Source organism: Gorilla gorilla, chromosome 14 (genome assembly GCF_029281585.2).
Source record: "Gorilla gorilla gorilla isolate KB3781 chromosome 14, NHGRI_mGorGor1-v2.1_pri, whole genome shotgun sequence".
Lineage (NCBI taxonomy): Eukaryota > Metazoa > Chordata > Mammalia > Primates > Hominidae > Gorilla > Gorilla gorilla.
Genome location: NC_073238.2, coordinates 44,728,217 through 44,754,260, shown reverse-complemented (window position 1 = coordinate 44,754,260; position 26,044 = coordinate 44,728,217). Strand labels below are relative to the sequence as shown.

The 26,044-nt window shown below is 45.8% G+C and overlaps 2 long non-coding RNA genes across 2 annotated transcripts; one reads left to right on the top strand and one right to left on the bottom strand.

The window, feature by feature from the left end:
- The first annotated feature begins 27 nt into the window (after positions 1-27).
- LOC129526194 (uncharacterized) lies at positions 28-6,040 on the top strand. Its single transcript, XR_008670811.2, has 2 exons — positions 28-70; positions 2,344-6,040. It is a non-coding gene; the product is annotated as an uncharacterized lncRNA (long non-coding RNA).
- On the bottom strand, positions 3,515-14,122 carry LOC129526193 (uncharacterized). Its single transcript, XR_008670810.2, has 3 exons — positions 13,802-14,122; positions 12,115-12,226; positions 3,515-4,423 (listed from the first exon to the last, which is right to left on the bottom strand). It is a non-coding gene; the product is annotated as an uncharacterized lncRNA (long non-coding RNA).
- Positions 14,123-26,044: the final 11,922 nt, after the last annotated feature.

Here is a 26,044-nt window from a genome sequence, read left to right as displayed (position 1 = left end):
CCGTAGTTATTTATTTATTTAGCGGCTGCAGAAAAGCTCTGCGGCGCTCGCGAAACCCGAAGACTTGCAGGTAGTCAGGCGCTCTCACTCGTCCAACAGCTCCCGGGCTGGCTTGGGAGAAACTAAGGAACTTGCTTCGCCCCCCCGCCGCTCCCTGGGGCCGCTTGCCCACCCGCGGCACTTGCCCTCCCCGCTCTTCCCCACTTTCTACCCCCACCTCCGCCCGCCCCACCTTCCCCTTTCCCCGCTTTCCCCTCTCCCACCTCCTCCTTCTCGCCCCCACCTCCACCTTCTCTCCCCTCCCACATCCCCGGTCTCCCACTTCCCCCTCCTTCCCGACCCACCTCTCCCTCCTCCCCCCCACCTCTCCCTCCTCCCCTTCCTCCTCCTCCCCCCCGCTCCTCTCCTTACCACCTCCTCCGCCCTCCCCCACCTCCTCCCCGCTCCCTTCTCCACCCCCTCTTTCCCCACTCCGCTCCCCGGGCGGCGGGCGGCTCCCTGGCTCCGGCGTGTACAGATTTGGGCAGAATGTGGTTCCAAGGCTCTCGGTCAAGAATTCGGAGGAGGAAAGTTTGCTGGCGGCGCCGCGGCTCACACCACTCCCCGCCCCGGGGGCGGTCCTCGAGGCCGGGCCCCGCCGCCCGTGCTTCCCTTCCCGGAGCCTTCGCTCTTCCCCGGGAAGGCCCGGCCTTACATAAGGGCCCGTGCGCCCGCCCCAGCCCTGTGGGCAGCGCGCTGTTGCTCTGCTCGGTTTAACGAAGATTCTGCTCCTGAAACTTAGTACAGATAAAAAGGGCAGCGGTCCGTTTCATTTTAGACAGGAAAATGGGGGAGCAAAAGGGGACTGAGGGAGAGAGGCCAGAGAACAAGACAGCAGGTTCGTGCTGGTGGCAGGTGGATGGGTAGAAGGTTCCTTGAGAGCGGAATTTCCTATTTGGATGCCTGTGCAGAGGGAAGTGGCTGTAAAGATCAAGTAGCTTTGATAACGACAAGGTAGCCTGGACAACAGAAGCCCAGGGAAGGAAAGGGGGCGGGACTTACGCTGCCAGAAAGGATGATCACTATCCGGATCTTCAGTAGGACCCGCGCCTCAGCGGGGGCGCGTGTAGAGGAGATGTGGGTATGGGCCATGTGCAGGGAGCATAATGCCTGCGTCTCCAGCGCAGGCCTGGCATGCAGCAGGCACACCATAAACAGCTAACACGTGGGCACTGTGCTAAAACTTTGCCAACTTGGTTGCATTTAATCCTTAGAACAATTGAGCCCTCCTTACTCCCATTTTACACACGGGAGACTGAGACCTGGATGGGCTAAGTGACTTGGCCATGACCACACAGCTCTTTGCAGCCGACCGAGGACTCAAACCTTGGACTCCAAAACTCATGCTGTGGGACAACTTCGTATTTGGGAGGCGTAATACAAAAGGGTTCAGCTTTGGGGCAGAGTGAAGGGGCACCGCGTTTCGAAGATGGGCAGGTAGGCTTGCAGCAGGTGGATATGTATGTTCCCACAGTTCTCTCACACTCGCATTTCACCATGGACACAGCAGAGCTTTACCCCTCAGGACGTTACTGAGGCGGTTCATTAGCCCCAGTTTCTGAATTCCTCTACTTCCTCCACAGTGGGTACTTGAGGAGCTGTTGTCTCTGGTTAACCCAAGTCTCCTTGTGGCTCTTTAGGGAAATGCCCTGTGCCCAAGACTGGTATCCATGTGCAGAGTTACTGGACTATCCAACGGGATTAAAAACAATTCCCCAAGTTCCCATTCTTCTGGGAATTCGTGGGATTCCTGGCCCACACAATATTTTATAAGGGGCCTAACCTGGAGCCTAAGGATGTGGGTGTGCAGGAGTAATGATGATGGGACATTCTTAGTCTAGCGTGAATGTGTGTCCCTTTGCTGCTTCTCCCCAGCAACTATGAAACACCTGATACTGTTAGGCCCCTCCGATAGTTTCTTTTTAAACGGTTTTGAGATCCCACTAAGGATGTTTTTTTTTTTTTGCTTCAGTTGCTATTTTTACTACCGCTTAACATCCACACACTCATACGAACCCAGAAGACACCCTAATCCTCCCCAAAAGTGAGAGAAAGATTTGACATCCCAGCCTGCTAAGGAAGTCAGTAGGAAGCCTGGTTTTCAAATCAAATGTCTACACATGTTCCAATAGAGTACAGAGAAAATCGGTGTTTAAGAGCCCATGTGGTGGGATAATACCTTAGGGTGCTATCTGATAGTTCATTTATTTCTAAACCTAGTGTAGCTGCCATATTGATAATTAAATATCCCATAGGAGCTCTAGGAGGGTCTCCTCGTGTTATCCCTTCTCCATTTTTTTTTAGGGTAAGAACTGAAGCCGCCAAAAGGCTTACTATACCACACAACACCCAAGCCTTCTTTTGGGGCATGGGGACAGTGGATCTATGGCTCCTCAGGGTGCCAACCAATTGAAGAAGGAAGCCAGCTCCACTCAACAGCTTCTACAAAGGAAGGGCCACAGGAGAGGGGCTTCAGTGGTTCCAGGCAGCTGCTTCATTCACAACAGAATGGCCATTTTCTCCAGCATGGCCAACTATCCCTAGTCTTTTTGTCACGACAGCCTAGAAGGCAGAAGCTAGGGCCAAGGCTGCTGCTAAGGAATTCCTACTCCTACTGGGGCCTAATGTCAGGCTTTCCTTATATTGTGGAGTGGGCCCTGGAAGATAGTTAGAGACCCTTCCTGCTGGGCATCCTGAAGAGGAGCAAGAGGATCTGGTGAGCAAAATGAAGCAAAGCTTAGTGCAGTGCTGGAGCTGACAGCCCTGTTCCCTACTGCACGCAGTTGGCAACAGGGCTGTCCCCGACCTTGGAGCTTCTTGCCACTCACGGGCTACCCTGCACACACTACTTACTGCCCAGGCCTGTCTGCCACCACAGTACCCTGGGCCTGAGACCTTTCCTGGCCTCTGCTGGATCCCAGGCCTAGTATCATTCCTAGGGACTCCAGAGGCAAGTCCAGGCTAATATGCTCTGGGAAAACAATGGACAATGTACATGTTTGCCTTTTGACGTAGATAAATGATACCTGGATCCCAGGTCTGTCTCTGGGGCAGGGGAGCTTCAGGCCTGGCTATGGCAGAACACTGAAGGAGGTACTTTGGGTTTTCACAACCTCTTAAATCATCTCAGAGAGAAAGTGAACAAACTTACTTTCACATGCACAAGCTGCCGCTGGCTCTGTCACAAGAAGATGAACTACAAGTAATAAAATCAAGATGAAGTTCTGTGTACATCTTTCCAGCTTACAAAAATTGTAGAAAGTTGAAGATGAAAGGGATATTAAAGAGCATCTCATTCTACCTCCTCATTTTGCAGCTGTAAGAACCGAGGCCCAGGGAGGGGGGACTGGGGAAGCCACCATCACACAGCTGCTCCGTGGCAGGAGTTGTGCTAACTTCCTGTGGCTGTTGCCATTACACCCAGCATCTTTTGACTTTTGAAAACAGCGAAGGAGAAATCAGTCCTCCCAGCATCTTCACCTCCCACGATGTTTATTGTTTCCAGCTGTTAAAAATTGGCCCTTTAAAAATGGGTCGTCTTGCCAGTCATTGAGGGTCACCGCGGTGGGGAGTGCTGATTTAGAGGGCGGCAGAACAGGGAGGTGATTGGAGGCATAATTGCCAGTCTCCTCCTTGGCACCTGGGGATTTCTGTCGTTCAAGTCTCAGGGTGTGTGCCCTCAGCAAATACTAACTCACGGAGTCTATCGCTAACTGCAGTCATCTGTGCATTTGCCCTCTGGGGACAGAAAGCCAGAAGAAATGCCATTTGCTAATCTAGTTGGCCTTGGATGAGAAGATGTTTTTGCCTAATGGAAGCCTTTGGAGAGTGAATAATGTGAATAATGTGTATTTAGGACCTACAGTGCTCCCCAGGATGCTGTAAGGGACCTGGTTATAAAGAAAAAAAATCTCACTGATGGTCTTGGCTTTGTCCTTGTCTGAGTTAAGTCCTTTTGGTTGGAAGTAATCAACTTGAGCTGACTTAAGCATTAAGGGACATAGAAGAGTATAGCAGTATCTCATGAAGTCCAAGGGCAGATGGCCTCAAGGTAGCCCGAGAAGCTGCTAGGAACCTAGACAGTCCACCTTCTCCAGCTTTCTTCTCTGCTTCACGTCTCTCTCTGCAATCCACTTTCTTCTCTGTGAGTAGCTGGGCAGAGGATAATCCCTCAACAACTATCACATCTACATCTTCTCTCCTAAAGAGATTAGCCAAAGGTGAGTGGCTGTCCTCAGTCCAATACCAGATTCCTGGGAGAGGGAATTTGGTTGTCCCAGCCTGGGTCAGGTGCACAGCTTGATCCAATCAGGTGTGCCCAGGAGAGGGTGCCCTGAGACAGGCACATCTGGGGACACTCATCCTCATGAATGACCGGACAGTTCTCCAGGAAAGAAGAGAGAAGAGGGGAGGTCAGACATTTCAAATGTGTATTATAGGCGTCAAATTAGTTACTGATACAGAAAAATGGCAATGTCTAAGTAGGGGGCTTGAGAAACAGTTCAAACATTGTAGAGATTTTGATTATTTGCTTAACTTCTGGGATGATAAATTGTCTATTATGGAGCTGCATTTTTTTTTGGAGACAGAGTCTTGCTGTTTGGCTGGAGTGCAGTGGCGTGATCTCGGCTCACCACAACCTCCACCTCCAGGTTCAAGCAATTCTCCTGCCTCAGCCTCCCAAGTAGCTGGGATTACAGGCGCCCACCACCACCCCTGGCTAATTTTTGTATTTTTAGTAGAAACGGGGTTTCACCATGTTGGCCAGGCTGGTCTAGAACTCCTGACCTCAAGTGATCCGCCCTTCTCGGCCTCCCAAAGTGCCAGGATTACAGGCGTGAGCCACCATGCCCAGGTGGAGCTGAATATTTTTTTTTTTGAGGGGGGGGATGGAGTCTCGCTTTTTCACCCAGGCTGGAGTGCAATGGCACGATCTTGGCTCACTGCAACCTCCGCCTCCCGAGTCCAAGCAATTCTTCTGCCTCAGCCTCCCCAGTAGCTGGGATTACAGGCACGTGCCACCACACCCGGGTAATTTTTGTATTTTTAGTAGAGACAAGGTTTTACCATATTGGCCAGGCTGGTCTCGAACTCCCGACCTCAAGTGATCCACCCACCTCAGCCTCCCAAAGTGCTGGGATTACAGGCATGAGCCACCGCGCCCAGCCAATCTTTTTATATAGTAGATTTCTTGCGACGTAACCCCTATCCTCTGGGCTTTGTGTAAAAAGTGCATTCAGACAATCTGAGGAGTGTCTTAATTTTTTGTGTGACTATCATATATATTTTCATCCTGTTGAGGTGTGTTTGCTAGGTGGATATTGAACATGAAATCAAAGTATAATTTTAAACTTGTGTTGAAATATATGTGTATAAGCATATGTGCACAATTACCTATATTGTCAAACACCCAACCTGCTTTCCAAAGGATTTGAAGCAAGGTCTAATAAAAACACAGAAAAAGTATGGCCAAGAGCTGTAAACACCAAAAAAAGAAGTAAAGGGCAAGTCGCAAACAGACTGCAGTTGAGCAAAGCTGCAAAGGACTATAATACCAGGCCTGAAGTGGTTGCTAAATGTAGCTCTGAGCTTTCTGACAGTCAAAGCCAAAAATAGGTATATTTTATTATTTAAACAGTGTCTACTCTGAGGTCCTTAAAACTCTTTCAGGGGGCCCACAGATCAAAACTATTTTCATAATAACACCAAGACATTGTTTGCATCTTTCATTGTCATTCCCTTAGGAGTGTACAGTGGAGTTTTCCAGAAGGCACATGCCATGTGCATCACCACAGATTAAATGCAGAAACAGACATGAGGATCTAGCTGTGTCCTACTAAGCCAGACATTCAGGACATTTAAAAGTGTAAAACAATGCCACTCTTCTCACTAACTTTTTTGTTTTGGAAAATATATCTTTCATAAAATATTGATTATGTTGATATATTACGGGTTTGTTGTTATTATTTTAAATGAATTAATAAATAATTTTCTGATTTAATTTCTATTACTGTAAATATTGATGGATATATCCTGTATAAGCAAAAACTCTCTGGGTTTCTCAAATATTTTTAAGAGTGTAAAGGGGTCATTAGAGAACTGCTCAAGAATATTAGTATTATTTAAAGAGCTTCTGCACAGAAAAACTATCAACAGAGTAAACAAACAAACTACAGAATGGGAGAAAATCTTCACAAGCTGTGCATCTGACAGGGGCTAACATCCAGACTCTATAGGGAACTTAAACAATTCAATGAGTAAACAATAATTAACCCCATTAAAAAGTGGGCAAAGGACATGAACAGACACTTCTCAAAAGAAGACATACAAGCAGCCAACAAACATGAAAAAATGTTCCACATCACTAATCAGAGAAATGCAAATTTAAACCACAGGGAGATACCATCTCACTCTAGTCAGAATGGCTATTATTAAAAAGTCAAAAAAAATAATAACAGATGCTGTTGAGGCTGTAGAGAAAATGTGATGCTTATACATTGTTGATGGGAATGTAAATTAGTCCAGCCACTGTGGAAAGCAGTTTGGAGATGCCTCAGAGAACTTAGAACTACCATTTGACCCAGCAGTCCCATTACTGGGTACATACCCCAAAGAAAACAAATCTTTCCACCAAAAAGACGCGTGTGCTCATATGTTCACTGCAGCACTATTCACAATAGCAAAGACATGGAATCAATCTAGGGGTCCATCAATGGTGGATTAGATAAAGACAATGTGGTACACATACACCATGAAATACTTCCCAGCCATAAAAAAGAACGAAATCATGTCCTTTGCAGCAACATGGATGCAGCTGGAAGCTGCTAGCCCAAGTGAATTAATGCAGGAACAGAAAACCAAACCCTGCATTTTCTCACTTATAAGTGTGAGCTAAACATTGAGTACATGTGGACATAAAGATGGAAACAGCAGACACTGGAGACTACTAGAGGAAGAAGAAAGGGAGGGAGGAGAAAGGGAGGGAGGAAAAAGGGAGGGAGGAAAAAGGGAGGGAGTCAAGGGCTGAAAAACTACCTATTAGGTACTCTGCTCAGAACCTCAGTGATGGGATTAATTGAACCTCAAACCTCAGTGTCACACAATATACTCATGTAACAAGCCTGCATATGTACCCTCTGAATCTAAAATAAAAGTTGAAATTATTTTTTAAAAAAAGAATATTACTATTATTTAATCATCTGTATCAGTCCATTCTCACAATGCTATCTATATATTAATAAAAGTACCTGAGACTGGGTAATTTTTAAGGAAAAGAGTTGACTCACAGTTCTGCATGGCTGAGGAGGCCTCAGGAAACTTAAAATTATGGTGGAACGGGAAGCTTGCAAGGCATGTCTTACATGGTGGCAGGAGAGAGATAGAGAGAGCAAGGCAGGGGGTTGGGGGGAAAGTGCCACACTTTTAAACCATCAGATCTTGTGAGAACTCACTATCACAAGAACACCATAAAGGAAACTGGCCCTGTGATCCAGTCACCTCCTACTGGGTCCCTCCCCTGACACATGGGGATTGCAATTCGAGATGAGATTTGGATGGGGACACGGAGCCAAACCATATCATGTTTTGAGAAAATTCAGCCTAGGTAAACAAAAATTCATGTTAGAAAGTATTACATTTGTATTACAAAAAGATTTTTCATTTTGGAAATATTAGACTTATGGAGGGGGTGATCAATAACTTTATTGATTGAATGATTGAGCAGTTCATTGTATATTTAAAACATGATTCAAGGCCAGGCGCGGTGGCTCATGCCTGTAATCCCAGCACTTTGGGTGGCTGAGGTGGGCGGATCACGAAGTCAGGAGATCGAGACCATCCTGGCTAATATGGTGAAAGCCAGCCTCTAGTAAAAAATACAAAAAATTAGCCAGGCGCAGTGGCGGGTACCTGTAGTCCCAGCTACTTGGGAGGCCGAAGCAGGAGAATGGTGTGAACCCGGGAGGCGGAGCTTGCAGTGAGCCGAGATTGCGCCACTGCACTCCAGCCTGGGCGACAGAGCGAGACTCCATCTCAAAAAAATAAATAAATAAATAAAAATAAACATGATTCAGATGATCCCAGTTGACTCAGTTTACCAGTTATATGTATAATACATTTAGGAAAACAAAAGTGTATTGCACAGTTGCAGTAGAAAAGAAGGAAGCATGCTTCCAGGTATGGCTAGTGTCTGCAGTTAGGCAAGCCCCAGAATGGGAGGAAATGTCTATAGTTGGTAAAAGAGCAGCGCCAAAGAAAATAGGAACTTCAAAGTTTAAGTGGAACTTAATTTCTTTGACAGCATGGTTGAGCAGAAGGTCAAGGCGGTGCATATAAATTTCAGTAAGACATTAGACAAAAATCTTTTACAGTGTTCTTCTTGATTAGCTAATGGAGAGATGTAGGGTAGATCATGGTACAATTAGATTGATTTGCAGCTAGCTGGTTGAACAATCATTTCCCAAAAGTCTTGGTAATGGATCCATTTCAACTTCGACGGGGTTCTTTATAGGCTCACCACGGGGCTCTATCTTAAGCCTCACTCAGTACAATATTGCTATAAGTCATATGCTGGTGAAATCTGTTGTTGACACACAGATAAGAGGAATCTTATACATTAAGATGCTAGAACCAGAGCCCAAAAACATTTTAAAAGACTGGAGCAATGTGTCAAGTTTAATAAGACAGAGTTTAATAGGATAGCATTCCACATTCTGGCCCCTAAAAGCTCACTAAACAAGTTCATGATGTTTGGAACATGGCATATTTAAATGACATCAGAATGAGGCAAATACATAAACGTATCTGAGCCAGGTCCAGTGGCTTACATATATAGTCCAAGCTACTTGGGAGGCTGAGGCGGGAGGATTGTTTGAGTCCAGCCTGGGCAACATAGTGAGGCACCATCTCTTAAAAAAAAAAAGTATCCGTAAGGACTTTCCTATGAGTAGGCCACCACTTGATTTATAGGATGAGATTTCCTGAAGCTAGTTGATGTCAGTAGGTCTTAGGCCAGGGGACAAGAGGGTGAGGTTGTGGAAGAAACCTGCATGGAAAGTATGGCTTAAGAATGCAATATGCGCCCACGCGGTGGCTCATGCCTGTAATCCCAGCACTTTGGGAGGCCGAGGTGCGCGGATCACCTGAGGTCAGGAGTTCGAGACCAGCTTGGCCAACATGGTGACACACCCCCCCCCCCCAGTCTCTACTAAAAATACAAAAAATTAGCTGGGCGTGGTGGCGTGCACCTGTAATCCCAGCTACTCGGGAGGCTGAGGCAGGAGAATCACTTGAACCCAGGAGGCAGAGGTTGCGATGAGCCGAGATTGCACCACTGCACTGCAGCCTGGGTGACAGAGCAAGACTCCGTCTCAAAAAAAAAAAAAAAAAAAAAAAGTGCAGTATGCAAAAGAAAACAGCAAACTCAATAAATGACTTTCTAAAATGTGACGGGAGGCCTCAGAATGTATTAATAGAAATATAATGTCCAGAATAAAGGAGGGGGTGGTCCTGCTTTACTCTGTGCCAGTTAGGCCCCACCTGGAATACTGGAGGCAATTCTGGGTGACCACCTTTTACAGAGACTTTGACCAGCTAAAATATACAGAGAACATAGTAATTAAGATGGAAAGGGTCTTGAAATCATGTCATGTCCCTGCTTTGAAAGTGTGACCCTGCTGGCTACCTCTCAGAGCTCACTTCCTACCTCTTTCCCCTCACTGTTTCCTCTTCACTGATGGCCTCATTGGTATTCCCCAGACATCAAGCATTTATCATTTCAAGGCCTTTTTTTTTCTCTCCCCAGATATTGACATGGCTCATCCCCTCAGTTCAGGAGATGTTTCCGAAAGTCAGGTCCTTGTCCAAATCTTATGTCCTCAATAGGACCTCTCTTACCTCCCAACCTAAAGAAACACTCTCATTCCCAGTTTCTTCACCCTGCCTTTCTTTCTATATATGTACCTATTTAACTGTTTATTTTCTGTCTTCCTCAATAGAATATATGTTCCAGGAGGGCTGTGGCTTTGTTTTCCTTTTCCATCCTTCAGCCATCCTAGGTACACAATAAGCAGGTTTTTTTTGTTTGTTTGTTTTTTGTTTTTGAAATAGGGTCTCACTTTGTCACCCAGGTTGGAGTGCAGTGGTGCGATCTCGCCTCACTGCAGCCTCGACCTCCTGGGCTCAAGCAATTCTCCCACCTCAGCCCCGCAAGTAGCTGGGACTACAGGCATGTGCCACCACACCCAGCCAATTTTTTGTAGAGACAGGGTTTCACTATGTTGCCCAAGCTAGTCTAGAACTCCTGAGCTCAATCGATTTGCCTGCCTCGGCTTCCCAAAGCGCTAGGATTACAGATTACAGGCATGAGCCATGGCACCCAGCCCTCAACAAGGATTTTTTTTTTTTTTTTTTTTGAGACAGTGTCTTGTTCTGTCACCCAGGCTGGAGTGCAGTGGTGCGACCTGGCTCACTGCAACCTCTGCCTCTTGGGTTCAAGTGATTCTCCTGCCTCAGCCTCCCAAGTAGCTGGGATTACAGGCGTGCACCAACACGTTCAGCTAATTTTTGTATTTTTCATAGAGGTGGGTTTCATCATGTTGGCTAGGCTGGTCTTGAACTCCTGACCTCAAGTGATCCACCTGCCTCGGCCTCCCTAAGTGCTGAGATTACAGGCATGAGCCACTGTGCCCAGCCACAATAAGCAATTTTTAATGGACTTAAGGAATAAAATGAGTCCGTACTGCAAACCTACAAAAGAAAAGCCTCTAAGAGCTGCATTCAAACACGTGGAGGAGCTACTTTGTGGAAGAGGTTTTTCCCACATGGCCGGGACAGAATGATGAGTGGGTGCTCAAGGAAAAAAGATTTGAGAATCTCAGGCTTTGTGGAAAAAAACATTACTAAGAGTTGGAAAGGGTGGGTCACTTGGGGTGTCCCTGCCACTGGTTGTATTTCCACGGATTTGAGAAAACCACTTGTCAGGGATACTGTTTGGTTTTTGAATGAGATGATACTTAAGACTGTTTCCTATTCCAAAATTTTATGAGGTTGTCACAGGTTAGGCCACCTCTTTCTTATTAAAAAGTATTTTTAAAATTTGGTCTGCTGAAGTAATTTTCGTATGTGAACACACCTTCAATGTTTTAAATGTGACCATGGATTCGATTTATAGAAACTATGCCCATTTTCTGAAGCATGGTTTGGACTATGTGAGATTTAGAGGAGGAAGATTTTGGTTTCATGAGAAGTATGTATCACTGTGAGGGCATGTTAAGAATGATTAGGATGTACCTAATTTTTTTTTTAATCTACATAACCTATGTGCTCATCACCCTTATAAATAGTCATAAATGTTGCTTTCTGGGTATTTTTCTAGATAAGACATTGCATCTGTTCCAAGGAGAATGATTTTAGCACTCAATAGCTGAGAAAGGAAATGAATTATCCCATTGTAACTACTAGGGCAACTTAGGTAGTCAGTCACACCTTGGTATGGACAGACAGACAAAAGAATAAACAAGATTCTGCTATGCTTTTTCAATGAGGCCAAAGTTTCCTTTCTCCCTTTCCTTCCTTCCTTCCTTCCTTCCTTCCTTCCTTCCTTCCTTCCTTCCTTCCTTCCTCTCTCTCTCTCTTTCTTTCTTTGAGTCGGAGTCTCGCTGTCACCCAGGCTGGAGTCCAGTGGCGCAATCTCAGCTCACTGCAACCTCTGCTTCCCGGGTTCAAGCACTTCTCCTGCCTCAGCCTCCCGAATAGCTGGGACTATAGGCATGCACCACCATGCCTGGCTAATTTGTTGTGTTTTAGTAGAAATGGGGCTTCACTGTGTTGCCCAGCCTGGTCGAGAACTCCTGAACTCAGGCAATCCACCCACCTCGGCCTCCTAAAGTGCTGGGATTACAGGGGTGAGTCACCACGCCCAGCCCTTTTTTTTTTTTTTTTTAAATAGCACTAAATGTTTAATACTAACACAGATCTCAGAGGAAACTGAACAGGGGTCTGGTGTTTTTATAAAGCAAAACAGACAAACAAACAAACGAAAAAATGTTTGTAGAGGACTTTGTGTTTTTGACTTACAGGAAAAGGGACAAAATATCAGTGCAGAAGGACTCCAGGCAGCTTCCAGCTCAGATCTCCAGCACTGACTCACTCCCACAGATCTCAAGCAGGCCAGGAGCTGTGATACCACCTGAAAGTGTGTCGTGGGAATTTGTGATTATTTCTCTGGCTATGTGATGAGATTTTTGCTGCCTAAAATCCCCAGAGGTTAGAACCACATGGCTAGCGTTCTGTTAACCTAGTAAGTGAGAAAAGAAAGTCTTTCCTGGAATTCTGAATTGTAAAAACTTATTTCAAAAAGCAAGCAAAAAAGCCCAAACATAATGTTCGCACATTAAAAACAAGCAAACAACAACAACAACAACAACAAAAACCCAACAAAAACTGAGCTACGTAAAGGTAGACACGGGGATATCAGCCAGATACTAGAACAGTTTCATGAGAAAGGAAGGAAAGTATGAGGATGTTTGACACCAGTTCCTAGGAACTTCCCGGGAAATGAATTTGTAGGGGAATAGGATCAGTGAAGGCACAGCAGATCCAAGATCACGATTTGGGATGCCTCTATTCGTCCCAAGAGAGAGGACAACTGATGTTCCTCCCGGGGCAGGAGCACCAGATAGTGGCTTTCCTATGTGACTCTGCATCATGGGGCTTTGGGTCTGATCCCATACCCCAGTGCTATCCGCAGGGCCTGTATCCCGGTTCTTTTTGTGCCCTACAGTCGGTGGAGTCAAGACACCTAACAGACTAGGTTCTGCTTGTTTATGTGTTTACAGGCTCACTACTCTTGCTGGGCTGCAAGCTCCTTAAGGACAGGAAGGAATTTTGTCCTCCACGGTATTCCCTGCATCTAGCAGAGTCCCAGTCCCAGAGTAAGCGCTCAGTAAAGAGTTTTCAAGTGTTACTATTAAATGAAGTGAAAAGGTCCAAAGAAATGCAAACCTGGCATTACCCCTGTTCTAACCAGAGGCAAAGTGTGCACTCTTGGAATGAGAGAGGATTTCCCGCTCTTGTGTCTTGGATTTTCAAGTACTGAGCACCAGGAGTCACCTTGTCGCCTGATAACTCATTTCTTCGGTGATGTGGGTAGCCAAGGCAGGGTCTGAGTCCTTGGTCACTACTGAACCCCCACGACAGCGCCTGGCACCCGGGAGATGATCAGTAGGCATTCGTTGAATAAAATAATAAAAGTGACTGTTCCTGGCCTGACTTCTGCCTAGCAGGCTGCCGTCATTACCCAATAAATTGGCCTCTTTCAAAACAGGACACGTTAGGAAATGGAATTTCCCTAACAGGAAAAGCCAGTAGGGTGGCAGGCCCCTTTCGCTACTCTTTCTGAGAAGGTGAGAAGGAGAAAGACGGGAAAGGGGAGAAAACTTCCCAGGGTGATGGGTCCTGCACTGTCCTTTGATCTTGGGTTTGAGAGCTGACCCCACTCTCCTGGCCATAAAACCCCAGAAACAAGAGCCAGTAGGTTTGGAGGCCGGCAAGGCATTTCCTCCCCACGTGACGAGGTGGCTCCTCTCCGCGCCCGCCGCAGCGCGCGCAGCTGCCGGCGTTTCAAAGGTGAGGACCTGCAGCCTTGTGGCTGGGCCGCGGTGTGCTCGGGGAGCGGGCAGGCAGGGGGCGGTGCCCGCTCCGGCTCTCGGCGCCCCTCCCCTGCCCGCCCCCTCCTCCTCGCGCCTCCATTTGGTGAACTCACAATAGGTTCCCAAGCCAGGAAAGAGACACCTGCCGGTGGCATGCGGCAATGCGGGGCCCGCGAGTCCTCCCGACACGCAGTCCAGGCCAAGGCCCGCCCTGGAGAACTGAGCAGAGCGGGCCGCGCCGGGACTGCACGCGCTTATCTTCTCCTTTGCAAGCCGGTTCTTCATTCAGCTTCCAAGCACACAACATGATCTCATCTTTCGACGCTCTTCCAAACATCTTACAACAGGCATAGGTCCACGTATGGGGGACCCCAAATGTCCCGCCAGGCCGGCCCCCCACGCTGACCGTTCCCGGAGCTGCTGGGCCCGCAGAACACAAGAGCGTTGCTCTGCAGTCAGCAGTCATTAAAATAGAGAGAGCAAAGCCTCATTCGATTTCTTTTATGTTCCCTTAGGCTGGCCAGCTTGTTCTCTGGCCACCCGTGATCCACCTCGTGATCCACCCGCCTCGGACTCCCAAAGTGCTGGGATTACAGGCGTGAGCCACCGCGCCTGGCCTTCTGTAATATATATATACATATATATACACACATACATATATATATATATACACATATATGTGTATATATATATATGTATATATAATATATATGGCCTGGTGTGGTGGCTCACGCCTGTAATCCCAGCACTTTGGGAGGCTGAGGTGGGCAGATTGCTTGAGGTCAAGAGTTCGAGACCAGCCTGGGCAACATGGCAAAACCCTGTCTCTACTAAAATTACAAAAATTAGCTGGATATGGTGGCTTCTGCCTATAGTCCCAGCTACTCAGGAGGCTGAGGTAGGAGAATCACTTGAACCCGGGAGGTGGAGGTTGCAGTGAGCCAAGAGTGCACCACTGCACTCCAGCCTGGGTGACAGAGTGAGACCCTATCTAAAAAAATAAAATAAAAAAATAAAATAAAACAACAAAAAAAGAAAATGCCAGAGTTTATCTCACATAGCAAAGGTAGTTTCCAGAAACTTCTGTTTAAGATGTATATTGCGGGGCGGGGGGGGGGGGGTGGTGCACAATATCATCTCTGTGACGTTCTTAATAAAAAAAATGCATAACCTCAGTCCAATCATGAAAAAACATCATACAGACCAAAATGGGGGGACACTTGACAAAACACCTCTTCAAAACTGTCAAGGTCATGAAAGTCAAGGAAAGACTGAGGAAAAAGTCACAGACTACAGGAGACTAAAGAGACAGGACAGCTGAATGCAATGCAGGGTCCTGAATAGGACCCTGGAACTGAAAAGGGGTATCAGTGGAAAGCTGGTGTCTTCAGTTTGGTTGATAGTATCATGCCGATGTTGATTTCCTGATTATGACAATTGTACTATGGTTACACAAGTTGTTAATAGTAGGGGAAGCTGGATGAGGGATATATAAAAATTTCTTGGACTATTGTTGCAACTTTTCTGCAAGTCTAAAATTAGTTCAAAATAAAAATGTGTTTTTGTATGTGTGAACGACAGGGGGCTCGTGATGTAGAATATGTTTCTTATAATGGGCTGTGGTGGAAAATGTTCACAAGCCACCTCCCTTGGGTGTGGAAGGTGTCCGGAGGCACCAGCCTGGGCCAGGCAGTGAGGGTAGCTTCTGGAGCTGAGGTTCCTGGAGGGTTTGTGGGTGTAGTGGGGGTGAGTAAGAAGCTGCTGGTGACAGATCATGGTCAGATTTGGTGATAGCTGGAATGATCACGGTGTCTCTAGGCATTTCAATCCAAGCCACCTATCTGCTGTTTGACAGAGGCTGTAGATTCCAGAAGGGCGAGGAACTCTGACCCCGTGAAGTCTGAGAGGTGGGCATCAGGGATCCTGAAGCTGTCACAGTGCTATTCTGTTATAACCTCAAGCAGCCACTTGTGGGAAGTTATATGTCAGGAAGAGAGACTTTTGGAGGATTGGTGGTGTTTGATAGTCTGGAATTGTGTTATCGCTTTTTTCTTTTCTTTTTTTTTTTTTGGTGAAGGAGGAGCTAATTTCAGCCCTAAACCATAGTTTCTCTGACTCCCCAAGGCTGTAGGCAGATAAATGTCCCTCTTTCACCAGGAATCTTTCAAGCAACTTGGAGAAATAAAAGGTTTGGTGAGGCAGCTGCTTCTAATACCTATACCCCAGCTTTGAAAACATATGGAATTAGAACAGCAGTTCTTGACTGGTGGTGACTTTGCCCCCCGCCCCGCCCAGGAGACATTTGGCAATGTCAGGAGACATTTTCAGTTGTCACACTGGGAGAGAGTGTATGTGTGTGTGTTACTGGCATCTAGTGGGTAGGGGCCAGGGATGCTGTAAACATCCTACCATGCACAGGACAGCCCCCTCCACCAGCACAGTGGAAAATCATTCAGCCCAAGATGCCAACAGTCCTGAGAATGAGAAACCCTGAGTTAGAGGAGATGAAAAGCCGATGTCTGTATACAGTCCAGAAAGTTGCCTGGGTGCTTTTCACAAAAGAAAGGGTTTTAAGCTCCATTTCTTGGCTTGATTTCAAGTGGATAATTATAACCTGCCTACCTAAAATTTACACTTTAATTTTCAGTGGGTATCTTTCTTCAGTTCATGCTTAAACAAGCTAAATGTGGCTGTGTTCTTGACAACAGGGCAATATTCCATGGCTGAGTCGGTTACAGGTCAACAGTGGGTGAAACAATTGGTCTGCAAAGTGATTTGAAGCCTTCGGGGGCTAAAAAGCACTAAAATAAGAAACCTGGGACATTATCATCATTATTAATTATTAGTGATATTACAGCACTTATTCAGCCACTCTCAGGATTCCCACAGGATTCCCATTAGTGCTAAGGTCAAAATCAGATTCCTGACCTTCAGTCCAACACTGCTTAGAATTGATATGTTAGCTGTTAGAAGCCGGGAGCTGTCACGCTGCATGTCCCTGCTGCTCCAGTGTTTGGGAGAGGCTTTGCACTGGAAACATTGAGCTTCAAAGCAAATCTTCAACCTTCTATTTGTACTCACTGTTCCCATATATAGAACAGAGCAGCACACACTTGTCTATTGCTTCAAGGCAAGAGCAAATTCTGAAGGTATTAAATAGAGTCTTACTTCAACCAAACAAGAGAGCCCAGAGAAAGCTAAGGACAAGGTTCTGTCCCTTCCCTTACATTTTAAAGATTTTATTTATTTATTTATTTATTTTTTGAGATGGAGTCTCGCTCTGTTGCCCAGGCCAGAGTACAGTGGTGTGATCTCGGCTCACTGCAACCTCCATCTCCCAGGTTCAAGTGATTCTCCTGCCTCAGCCTCCTGAGTAGCTGGGATTACAGGTATGCACCACTATGCCCGATTAATTTTCCTATTTTTGGTAGAAATGGGGTTTCACCATGTTGGTCAGGCTGGTCTCGAACTCCTGACTTTGTGATCCGCCCATCTCAGCCTCCCAAAGTGCTGGGATTATAGGCATGAGCCACCGCGCCTGGCCTAGATTATAATAATTTAGAGTGGCAGAATTTAAGATCAGGATCCAAGCTGCAAACTCTTAAACTGAAGGGTTATTGTTTTAGAAGCCACACAGATCAGTTTATGAAACCTGATTTGGCCTTTTTTTTTTTTTTTTTAATACAGCATTTAAATGTTAAACAAGCCTGGACAGCTACAGACAGGCAACAGGCATAAAAGAAGCAGGCTTAAAAAATTTTTTTTATTTTTGGTGTGTTTGTTCATTTTCCCTGGGATTTCTGTCTTTAGAAAGATAATATCAATTTCATCTTTAGTAACCTGGAGTTTTGGCAAAGTGTGCTTTCTGGAATTTTGAATGGTAATATCTGTCGTTTCTCTGCTTGACACAGCTTTATTTAAATAGCTTTAAAATTGAGACTCCTCTGGCATGACTCTTCCTTTAAAATCCATATAATTTCATAGTACAAGTGCTACCTTTCATATATGGACAAGGTGCCACTGACTTTCTTGATTTTTTACTAGTTGATTCGTCTATACCCTCTCACAAGGGCCCTTAAAAACATGCCTTTCGAAGGTGTTAGCCAAAGTGAGGAGCAGAAAGTTTAGCCAAGGGACAGAGTTTGCAAAGCAAACTGGTGTGTTCCAAACAGAGTCTGAAACCCTGGCTCTCCAGGGGAATCATCGCAACAGAGTTAATATTTATTGGCTATTGAGTATGTGCCAATGAGTCCCAAATTTTCTGTGGAATGACTCATTTCAGCCTTGCCACAACTCCTCTCTTTTACAGCCAGTGAAACTGAGGCTCCAAGAGTTTAGGTATTTTATTGATCTAAGGTCAGGAAGCAGAAAAGACTGCGGGAATCTGAAACAAGCCATCTGTCTCTAGAGCCCTTGTTCTTGACCTTTTCCCAACAAACATGATCTAAAATAAAACATTAATCATATTAGCATGTGATTATTACATAGTTTGATTTTTAAATGGTTCAAACTATTTTCACAACTGTTACCTCTTTTGCTCCAGAGGCATGATGGTAACTAAAATCTTGGAATGTGTCTTTTCGTAAAGATTAGATTTGGAAAAGACACACAAGAAACTCCCTTTTCCAGTGCAACGTTAACGGAAGCCCTACTTGAGCAAATCTGGTGCCCCAGGAGATCACCTCAGTTTATTTTCCTTCTCCCCAAGATAAATGTAGGTGGTGGGGTGTTTTAGGGTTTCTTTCAGTACCGCTTTTATTTTTCTACATTCTTCCTGAACATGATGCAATTGATACCCTTTTGAAGTTTAATTATACCTCCGGCGTCACATTGCATGAAGCATTTTCCTCATGGCTGTGTTTTTGGAAGCTAAGTGCATGGCAGTAACAGCATGTTTATCTTGGAGTTGAGACTTGAGAAGCAAGTTCCTCCCTTGAACACGACCTGAGATATATCACCTCCCCATCTGGGATTCCAACCTTAGGTACATAAGGGAGCCAACGCGTCATTTTAAGAGACAATGGGAGTGAGAAGCCATTTTCCATTAATTTAGATGAAAGCCGATGAGGTGAGGGGCAGCCATCTATCATTTCTAGGGGGTTTTAGTACTAGTATCCTCCCCCAACTGCCTCCCGATTCACTATTCTATAAGTGTGGGGGTCAAGAATGGTTGGCAAATCACCACTTTCAACAATGTCTATTTAGGCTTAAACACGGCCCTCCTGCATCAAGTTGATAATGAACAAGTTGCTAAACAGACACATCTGTGCTTAGGAGACCTGTGGCAACTTGCCGGCATGGCCTAGGGGGCCTTTTGTAATTGGTCCTCGCCTTCCTTTCTGGCCCAAGCACTGGCCACTCCCTATTCTGCAGCTATACCAGGCAGCCTGCACCTCTTTACTCCAGATGGGGTCAAAGGCAAGTCGTGGCTACATTTTGGACTTCCAAGGATTGGTTTCCTACTTCTAGCCTGCAAGTTTGAGATTTAGTGGTTCTAGGATGGATGAGGTGGTCCTGGGATGATAACCAACTCGTGCAGCCAAACCTTCAAGACACAGAGGAAATTCAATGTCATCATTTAAGGCAGGAGACCCCTCCAAATCTTTCATCCATATGGATCCATTATTCTGGGATGCCTTCTTTCACTTCATCTCTTGAATTATAATATTAATATATTCTTCCTTCAATATTCAGTCATCTCCCAGGAGCAGCGTTCCCCACCCACCTTCTGGATGGGATGTCTGTGTCACGGCCCTTCACACCCTGGGCTTCCCTCAAATGCAGTACGGACCACATGGAGGCCTCCCAGCATGGTTTTATCTACCCCTCCCACTAAACTATATTCAATCATTCTGGCTGATAGCAGGGGATCAATATATTTGTTCAATGAATGAATAATTCTTTCTGGTAGAGGAGCCTATTTGGGAAACAACTCAAGTCAGATTACTTGGTGAATATTGAAGGCCTGGAACAAGCTGAGCTGAAAATGCTCCAAATCTACTTCTGAAGCCAGCTACCCTGTCCCATGGCCATTATCGCTCTCCTGGTTTGTCCTACATTCTTCAAACTCTCCATATTTCAGTGCTGTGAGCATCTCTGTCAGCTCTGGTGGTGTCAAAAGGGCCCCCAAGTAGCTCCCAACTCATTAGTTAAACTTGGCCATGACTGTAGTGGAGAAAGGTGCTAGTCTCTTACGTTGAAGAAGTGGGATCATGAGTAGGGCTAGGCCCACTGTGTGGGGTCTTTCATTTGTAGATTTTCTCATGGCTACCTCTGTGCCCCAACAACATTGTATGCCTTACTTTTTTTTTTTTTTTTTTTTTTTGGAGACAAGGGTCTTACTATGTTGCGCAGGCAGTTCTCAAACTCGGGCAGTCAAATGATTCTTCTGTCTCAGCCTCTCGAGTAGCAGGGACTGCAGGCACAGGCCACTGTGCCCAGCTTGCCTGCCTTTTAAAGGGGTGGAGGAATGCTTTTATGCTAGTGGCTGCATAGGACACAGCCATGCCGGGGAGAATTTCCCACTCGGAGACAGCTCTGCATGCAAGCAAAGGAGATGGCTTCCTTCATATGAGATGAGAAGAGAAACTGCTTAAAAAGAGTCTCTCACCACTCCATGCAATGAAATTCTAACATCAAATCCAAGTATCTGCCTCGAGGGGCTTGCGGGCCTACAATCTATTAACCTCTCCTAACACATTAGCATCAATTAGTTTGTTCAAGGACAGGTCCATTTGCAGTGTGGAGAAAGGCGCCTGAAAGGTCTGTAATTGCGGAGATGAATAGAAACGTGGGCAGCGTGCGGACCTAAGCTCAGGCCACAATCCTTCTCTTGCCTGGGTTTTGGCCCGTCTCTTTGAGACCTTAGCCAAGCTCTCTAGCTGTGGAGTTTTATCCTCCAGTTTTGGATGGAGAGCACTCATTTTCTTTCTGGGCCCAAATGAAGTGTAAATACTTTAAACTGCCCCTCAAAGCCCGGTAGGTCAGGTGCTGTCAGTAACTAATCATGAAGCTGATCTCCCCCAGTCCCAGCACTCAGCATGAGGGCAGCCCTTCCCATTTCCTCCCGTCCCCTGCAGGAATTAATCCCTCAGGCCATCACATTCCCAGTGCATTTTCTTTTTATACCTCTGTGTGTCACTTGGGGCTGTCTGCCTTGAATTAGAGTTATTTGTGTACCTGTGCCTGGTAGCCTCCCCACGACTTGACGATTTGAGCGTCTGAGTGGCAGGGCCATCTCTTTTTCATTTTTCTATTCCTCGGAGCACCCTGCTCAATATTTTACATTTAGGTAGTCAATGTGTGGTTTGAATTGAATTGAATGCAACAACTGGGATTTAGATTTGCTGGATGAACCACTACCCCGTGTACCCTCAAAAATACACGAACTTGGGTAAGTTTCACAACTAGGCTGGAGTGGTTGTCAACAGTGAGCCCATGAAAAGGGCTACACACAGCCTGAAATTTTCTAGATAGTCTTGGATCAAAGTAGCCTATCTTGTTCTCTGAGTATATGTACACTTTTTTTTTTTTTGAGACCGAGTCTCGCTCTGTGGCACAATCTTGGCTCACTGCAACCTCCGCCTCCTGGGTTCAAGTGATTCTCCTGCCTCAGCCTCCTGAGTAGCTAGGACTACAGGCGCCCGCCACCATGCCTGGCTAATGTTTGTATTTTTAGTAGAGACAGGGTTTCACCATGTTAACCAGGATGGTCTCCATCTCTTGACCTTGTGATCCACCCACCTCAGCCTCCCAAAGTGTTGGGATTACAGGCATGAGCCACTGCACCCGACAAATTTTACACCAGAGGTTTCTAATTTGGGACTTGGAAAGTTAATGGCTATATCTGTGGCACATCAGTATAACAATAATGACAATAATAATGGTAGCCAGTAAACATTTGTCAAGTGCCAAGCGCAGAGTTAAGTAAGCACTCTTTCCTGTAGCCTGACAATTACATGAGGCACTAGGTAGAGAAGTTAGGTGGTATCTTTATTTGTGGCTTTACCATTCATATGTTTTTCCTAATGACTTTTTGGACTCTGAACTGAGGCTCTTCATTGCAGGCTCAGCCCAGGTCTGACTTGGTTGAAGCAGGAGACAAGTTTGCTGGAAAGCTGAAGGAGAACTCTCCCACATCTGATCTGCTTTTGGGTTTATGGGTTGATCAGAGTTTTACTCACAGCAACTGTCAGCTGTTAATAAAGACAACAATTTGATCCCATCCTAACCACCAGCTTAACTTCTTCCAAGGAGGCCTGTGGTTTTTCCAAATGAGGGTTTTCTTTCTTTTCTAGCAACTCAAAATACCATTTATTTATTTTGTTTTATTTATTTGTATTTTATTTTTACCCTGCATTCAAGCTAACAAGTTATGGACCCTGTTTACTTAAAGTTATTTAGTACATGCTTTATATAAGTGTGAAATATTCTTGACCGGGCGTGGTGGCTCATGCCTGTAATCCCAGCACTTTGGGAGGCTAAGGTGGGCAGATCACCTGAGGTCAGGAGTTTGAGACCAGCCTGGTCAACATGGTGACACCCCATCTCTACTAAAAATACAAAAAAATTAGCTGGACGTAGTGGTGTGCACCTGTCATCCCAGCTACTCAGGAGGCTGAGGCAGGAGAATCACTTGAACTCTGGAGGCGGAGGTTGCAGTGAGCCAAGATCACACCACTGTAAGCCACCCTGGGCAACAAGAGTGAAAACTCCATCTCAAAAGAAAAAAAAGTTTGGAATATTCTTTATGGTTTCTTGTAACATGCCCTATTCTATTGTATGTTGTCATAAAATCAAGGCAGAGAACATCTGAAACTTGCTGTCTCATTTTCTCCTATCATGCTTCCTGGGACCTTTTTCCTTCATATCCTATCAAGCCCAGCTCCTGTGCTAACACTCCATCTAGAATTTCCCATAACGTACTGCAAAATCTGTTTCTTAATAGGTGAGGCCAGGCGTGGTGGCTCATGCCTGTAATCCCAACACTTTGGGAGACCAACATGGGAGGATCACTTGAGCCCAGGAGTTCAAGACCAGCCTGGGCAACATAGAGAGAATCTGTTTCTTTTCCATCAAGGCCATCAGTTACTGTCTTCTAAAGAGAAGGCAAGCCCATTCTCCAGCCCAGGACAGAAAATTGCAGTGATGGATTCACTCATTCCACAAATATTGATTGAATGTTTTCTCTGCAGGGCACGATTGCAGGTGTCAGGGATGCAAGAGTGATTAAGAGAGAGGGGTCCCTGCCCTCATGGAGCCTCACTTCAGAGGGGTAAGTCACCTCCAAGAGGCCAAGCCCTGGGGCCTGATGGGGCTGGGAGAGTGGGGGTAGTAGGGTATTACTCTGATGGGGCTGGGAGAGTGGGGATAGTGGGGCATTACCCGCATGGCTACAATGACCAAGGGCCCTTCTCTCCTGGCCACTAAGGACTAATTAATTTAGCAGCAGATGCTTCAGAAACAAGAGTTGAACCTTTGTTGGGAGATATGGGTGGGATCTTGTTTCTTAGGGACCTTGTAAGTCGGCACCGAGGAGTTCTCCCCCTCCAGCCCTGTTTCTGATCCTGCACCAAGAGAAGGCTTTGTGTAGAGGCCACTTCGCTGCTGTCAGCATGACTAAAAACACAGCACAGCTACTCTGGAGTGATCACTCTGTGAACTTTGATCAAAACATTGCACAATTCCAGCATGAGCGCCAGCACCTTCCCCTTCCCTGTTTCCCCACAGCCAGTCTCAGAGGACACTCTGGAGACTCTGGCAGGTAATGCCCAAAAGGCCAGCCTGTCCAAAGTGCCAGAGGGCCGAGGGACAGTTGTGGGGAACCTTCCAAAGAACAGCATGCCAATACTGCTTATGTGCCTCATGAGAGAGGTGTAGGGCCTCTCCTGCTTTGACAGGGCGTAACGTGGGTCTGTGACTGAACAGAGAGCAAAAGCGTGCCCTGAAATTGGCAGAGCCTCTGCTATCCTGAGTCAGCACTGGCCAGGAGGTCAGGAAGGGGGAGACTGAGAGAAAGGATACAGCTAGCATATTCTTAGTGAAATCTTGGCTGGATTTTGACAGACATTCAATGGCTTCTCTTCCCTCTAGACCTGTAGCCCACACCAAAGGAAAAGGAAGATGGTGAGCTGAAACAGAAGTCAGAAATGCAGGCAAGATATGTCTGCTGGCTAAGGATGGTATTTTATAAAAGCAGCATTGCCTCAGAGAAGGTCCTTGACATTCATGTCTGGTGAGCAATGCAGATATCAGAACTTAGCCCCCCAAAAGTGGCCCCATGGCCATCCCTAACCCTGACCTATGCATTGGAAGGAGGGGCACAGTTCATGATGGAGGAAGGGACAGCACAGTCTCTGACCCCACAACTTAGGATGAGGGTATACTGTATTTTTTTTTTTTTTTTTTGAGACGGAGTCTCACTCTGTCGCCCAGGCTGGAGTGCAGTGGTGCAATCTCAGCTCACTGCAACCTCCACCTCCCGGGTTCAAGTGATTCTCCTGCCTCAGCCTCCCAAGTAGCTGGGACTACGGGTGTGCACCACCACACCCGGCTATTTTTTTTTTTTTTTTGTATTTTTAGTAGAGATGGTGTTTCACTATGTTGGCCAGGCTGGTCTCGAACTCCTGACCTCAGGTGATCAGTCTTCCTTGGCTTCCCAAAGTGCTGGGATTATAGGCGTGAGCCACCACACCCGGCCATATACCATATTTTGAACTAAATTTCTCCCAGCCTATCTCAACAACACTTGCCATAGTTCCTTGTCTTCCTGAGAGAGATAGTAACTGCCATCTTCCCTCTGTAGAAGGAGAGCCTAAGGCAGAAACAAGGTACCATGTCCAGCATTAGTAAGTCTTTAGAAAATCAAAGAATAAAATTTATGTCTTTTTCAAGCTCATCTCTTACAAAGACCTGAACCACCAACAGTGTCAGAATGGCACAGCCTCAGCCAGATGTGGTGGCTCATGCCTATAATCCCAGCATTTTGGGAGTCTCAGGTGGGATTGCTTGAGCCCAGGAGTTTCAGACCAGCCTAGGCAAGATGGTGAGATCCATCTCTACAAATTATTTTTTATTTTTTTGCCAAGTATGATGGCATACACCTGTAGCCCCAGCTACTCGGGGAGAGGCTGAGGTGGGTGGATTCCTTGAGCCCAGGAGTTCGAGGTGACAGTGAACTGTGATTTCACCGCTGCACTCCAGCCTGAGCTACAAGGGGAGACCCATCTCTAGAAAAAAACAAATGGCACAGCCTCTATGGAAAGCGGTACAGTGGGTCCTCAAAAAAATTAAACAGAATTACCATATATCCACCAATCCTACTTCTGGATATTTATCCAAAATAATTGAAAGCATGACTTCTATCGAAAGGAATTGAAAGGAAACAATGGAAAGGAACTCATGCAGATAATTGTATACCCAGGTTCACAGCAGCATCCTTCACAATGGCCAAGAGATAGAAGCAACCCTAGTGTCCATGGATGGATGAATAGATAAAATGTGGTATACATACAATGGAATGTTATCCAGCCTTAAAAAAGGAAGGATATTCTGACACATGCTTCAACATGGATGAACCTTTAAGACATTATGTTAAGTGAAATAAGTCAGTCACATAAGGACAAATACTATGTGACTCTAGTTATATGAGTGTCTAGAGACAACAGCAGAATGGTGGTTACCAGCGGGTAGGGGAGTGGAAAATGGAGAGTTAATGTTTAATTGGTCCTAGGCTTAGTACCTGCGTGACGAAATAATCTGTACAACAAACCCCTGTGACATGAGTTTGCCGGTGTAACAAACCTGCACATGTACCCCTGAACCTAAAATAAAAGTTAAAAAAAAAAAAAAGAAAGAAAGAAAGAAAAGTGCCCTTTGCGGTTCCACACAGAGGCGCCAGCCTTGGGCTGAGAGAACTCGCTGGTTTGATGGTTATTGGATCGCTCATTAGAGATAACCAAAGCTATTGTTCCTCCCTGGTCTTGCCTCTGTAGTTGAGTCATCACCCTCAAAGGCAGAAGAAAGCAAATTATAGCAGGGCTTCTTCAGCATTGGGGTGGGGAAAGTATTAAAACATGCATGGTAAGGATGTCACCTTCTTGGTCGTGGAAAAGCCCTCCTGGGGTAAATCTGCATATATTTGCATATATATGCACGCATACATCCTAACCTGAAGGGAACATCCAGCTCTTCTCACCTACAAAAAGATGAATCCTTCTGATGTCTCTTTTACAGGGTATGTGGACAATAAAAATTTAACTATTAATGCTGTAGAAATCTAAGGGAAAAAAATCGCAAAATGAACGTGCCATTTAAATTTTAAATTTAAAAATGTCATTTTTAGTATAAATTCTTTA